Here is a 4,757-nt window from a genome sequence, read left to right on the forward strand (position 1 = left end):
CAGTCGCTAGCAACGGTTCTATGGATATAAAAGGATTGACAAGAGATTTAGATCATTTCCTACGTTTTATGAGCCGTATAATCGATCTTTGATGGTTTGTGTCTCAATGATCGGTTTCACCTCACCTTTCTTTTAGGGATGTTAGTTAAATCAAAAGTTACATGAAAGATTCTTCCTAAATAGAACTGTTTTCGAGTGTTTTTTTTGTTAATTCTGAACAGTTTAAACCTTCGAATTAGATGACACTTTCTGGCAGCAAAATTCACAAAACGAATTTTGCTGTAGTTTTCGAGTTATGTATTTCTCGAGTTATGTATTTCTCGAGTCCTTAGCAAGGGTTCTAGGGATTCAGGTTAAGTCGAAATTTCCCTCCGTAATTACTTACCGTGTTTGGGAGGTAAAAAAAAGATCTCTCTATCTCAAATTCATCGACTCAGGGTACGTAGAACCACTACTATTACGTTTACGAATCTTTTCATATTGTTTAGTAGTGGCTGCCTCGGCCGTATCATCTAATTCTAAGGTTTTAAGGTTTTTACTGTTTTGAATTACTGGTTAGAAAAAAAAATTAAAATTGAGGTGTGATATCACAAAATCGATTAAATTTAGAAAATTCTGGGAAGTTTTGTCTTAACTCTACCCCAAAAAGGGGAGCAGGAATATAGGAAACTCCAGCGCCTAGAGTATATGCACTTTTTATACCCTGTGTATATGTAATATATATATCAAGGTATACTAAATTTAGTTCCAAGTATGTAACGCTTCAATATTTATACCGTGCTTCAATATTTATAGCGTGTAACGCTTCAATATTTATAGCGTAAAAAATGTTCCTTTTAAAAAAATAAACAACTTTTGTTTGGAACATTTTTTTTAAACATCACGGTTTACCCATAAGAGCGCAAATTAGGTTAAAATTTTGGTGCCCATTTTCTCCAAAACTATAAAAGAAAATTTCAAGTAGCTTCCATTAGTAATCTTGTAAAATATTCTCGAAAAACAAAAAAAAAAATTCTTGAAAATACATAATTGTGTTGGGTTTTTAAACTCTTCTAATTTATGAAAAAATATTGCAAGCTCTAATATTCAACACTTTCTATACAGGATTTTTCAACCATTATCTCAGTCAATTGTTTTTTTTTTTCACGTGTTATATATGCACATCTATTACTTTATTTTACATAATAACTATTAGGTTCTGCGAGTAATTAGAATTATTTTTCAGTATTCCAATTGTTTTTTTTTCTTAAACAGTTTCAATTTTATGAAGGACTAGAGTGATACCCACCCGCTTCGCTGGGTTTAAAAGTAAAGGTTGATAAAGATTGCTCTCGCTTATCCCCTTTCTATAACACTCGAAATAATGATAAGGATTGTTTTACACAGGTAAAATATATGTATGCTTTTCTATTTTTTTAAATCTATAATAGTAATTATTCATTGAGTATATCAGAGAAGATGGCTGTGAAATATTTTATATTGACTATTTTTACAGAAATCTGCAATTTATGGTAATGTCAAATGTCAAATTAAATTAAATTTTTTTATTTATTTTTTAATATATCTTTATAAATTATAGTTCATGTGTTATTTTGATATATCAGCTATATTGCTGTACAGTTTCATTAAAAACTATTCGCTAGTTTAAGCGTGAAAGCGTAACAAACAAACAAACATGCTTACTTTCGCATTTATAATATATAGAGATGGAGATTTAAATGTTTTTCGAGTAATTCGGACTCCTCGTATAATTTGTAACTTTTAAAAAGTATTGCGATTGTGTACCAACAAAACACGTTTGTTGAAAATATATCATTGTCTGAAAATATTTCTAATTATTAAAAAATAAATCAAATTATTCGATACTTGAAAATATTCGAAAATTCGAATAATCAATTCGAAGCTTTTCGCAAATATACCTGAACACCAGACTTCATCCTTCGATAGCTGTACTATTTTAACGTGATTGTGTGTTTTTCGTTCATTGGTGTATCAAATCGCAACTGTGCGTCCTATAAGTTCAGGGTACTTAAATCTGATTTGAATATTCATTTACATTGAATACTATTTTCGTTACAGAGTTGAGGTTAAGTAAGGGTTGAATATTTTGAATGAATGAATTCATAATTTTCCAAGCTTAACAATAGATAAGGTAAGGTGTTGTTCCTCAGCAGCAGTATAACTTGCATTAGGTACCTTTCAATTTCTTGAAAACAAATTATAGGTATTAATACTTGAGTTATTTTACCGCAGACAACCTTGGGAACTTCAAGGTGTGTTTTCGACCCTAATAGTATAATTTAAATGATTATATTTTTGCTAAATATAAGTAGTACAGTAAACGAAGGTTTACCCTCTAAATTCTTTCCTATTACTTCAATCGACTTGTTAATTTGACGGTAAGTAGATGAGACCCCAAGAAACAAAAGTTTTATCATGTCGAGTGGTGCTTTTGCCCTGAGAGGATGGTAACCATTCCTTCTAGTGGGTAGAAAAATATATGTTGAAAATGACACGGGAATAGATAGAGTGATGAATTGAAAGCAAAAATAGTTCGCATAGTTCGAAAAGTCAATACTTTTCGAGTTATTGGCGAGTATTTAACGTCAAATAACTGAAAAATTGGCCGTTTTTTGAGGGCACTTTAAAAAAACTATAACCAACCTCGATAATGAAAAGATAATAAAGTTTCTTTAATTTACACTTTTTACTTAAATGACACTTTTTGCTTCGATTTCATCAAGCTATCTATTCCCGTTGTCATTTTCAACAAATATTTTCCACCCCTTAGAAGGGGTGGTTACCACCTCCTGGCAAAAAGTACCACCTGGCACCATATAATTTTTGATCTAGATGGAGAACAAATCATAATCACAAATTTTCATCAAAATCGGTGCTATAGGTCAAAATTTTGAAATTTCGTCATTCTTTCTTCTCGTTTCTTGGAGTTAAGTTGTTTTAAAGCAGAATTAAAAGATCAAACCATTTAAATTAAACTGTGTGCTTTAAAAACGTACTTTGTTTTCTCAAGGTTGAACTAATTCTAGATGATCATATATACATTTCAAAATCTAGTCTTGTTTTCTCAATTACATTTTTTGTCTCAAATTTAAAGCCTAGAAGCTTGAACCTATGCCTTTATTTATTTTACATTATTTATTTATTAATTTGCGAGTATATTCACATAAGATATGATTATGAATTGAATGGGAAGGGGGGGGGCGTCGTTGCTAAAAAATATTGTGCCTCGAGCGCGAGTTAAGCTCGCTACGCCACTGCTTGAATTAGTATTAGTTGGAGTGTTTTTTTTGTAACTCGTTTACAATCTGATGGAAGTTACACTATTAGGTTGACATATGTACATCAGGGTAAGATCAATGGTACATTATAGAGCTGTACCAAGGATTCTATAATATTTAAATTCTCAAAAAATACACTGTTTTTAGGAATAATGGTGCTATAAGAAGAGATTATTTCTATATAGTAAAGACATTAATTTTTTGTTTTTTGCGGTTCAGATAACAAAGTTTTGGTCTCCGAACCGAATTTTTTGGTGATACTATAGCTTTGGGAAAGTTTATGCCGATTTTGACTCCTGGAGTCAAGGATGACATGTATATTAGTTTCGTAACTAACAAATTTACACGGTCCCTTTATTGTAGAAAAAACACTGGCATAAACACGCGTATAGATTTGAAAATAACAAATCTACAATGAACAGTACTCGCTCCGAGCATTAGTTTTTTTTATTTCAGGGAGAAAAAAGGATTATTAGGATTGTCCCTCTTGCCTTAGTTATAGCAGGGGCGGCGCCCATCGACCTTCTAGCATTCGAGAGGGTAAAACTCTACGACCTCAAAACTAGCAGCAACAACACGAAGGAAGCCAGAGCAAAACTGAAGACGAAAACGCTGAAAGAGTGGCAAGAAAGATGGATGATGTGTGACAAGGGCCGATGGGCAAAACGGCTGATCCCGAACATTAAAGTTTGGCTTACCCAGAATCACGGGAAGACAAACTTTTTCCTGACCCAGATGTTGACGGCTCATGTTTAAAGTTCAATTTAAAGCGTACCTTCCAAATTGGTTCTTCACCAACCCCTCCCCCCCAAGAGCAAGTACTGCCCGTATCAAACCGACGACGCTGAGCACACGTTTTTCGTATATGAACGTTGGAAACACAACAGAGCCAGTAGGAAGACATAGGAAGACATAGACATAGGAAAAGTCGGCAAGCTTAGTAATCCACGTGCTAAAACGTGAAGAAAAATGGTCGGAAATCGCAGCTTATGTACGGCGGCTTCTACAAGATGAAATTCTAGAAAGAGACGAATAAAAACAGAGGCAGACGTCGTAACACACGTAACACAGATTGGATTGAAGTAATGCTAACGCGATTCCGATACAGTCGTCCCCGCATTTCCGATGAATGATTGCAGAGGCAGATTTTGCAGACATGAGATAAAATTTAGTCGGAGTGGAAATTTTCGAGTTCGGCACACCAAGCACAACATCTAGCCCACCCCTGATGGTACATAAAAGTATTTTCCCCTCTGAACACAAAACAAAACTGTTGATATGGCGATAATTACACCTCTATAATGAAAATAAAAAAACATAAATGTAAATTACGATCCGAGGTACAACACTCTCCCCTACCCACTACAGTAGTTAAAATATAATAATAATAATTTAAGTGAGTATTTGGAAATAAATTTAAAAAATGTGAGACTCGTTTAATATTACTAAATACAGCAT

The sequence above is a fragment of the Chrysoperla carnea genome, chromosome 1, assembly GCF_905475395.1.
Source record: "Chrysoperla carnea chromosome 1, inChrCarn1.1, whole genome shotgun sequence".
Taxonomy (NCBI): domain Eukaryota; kingdom Metazoa; phylum Arthropoda; class Insecta; order Neuroptera; family Chrysopidae; genus Chrysoperla; species Chrysoperla carnea.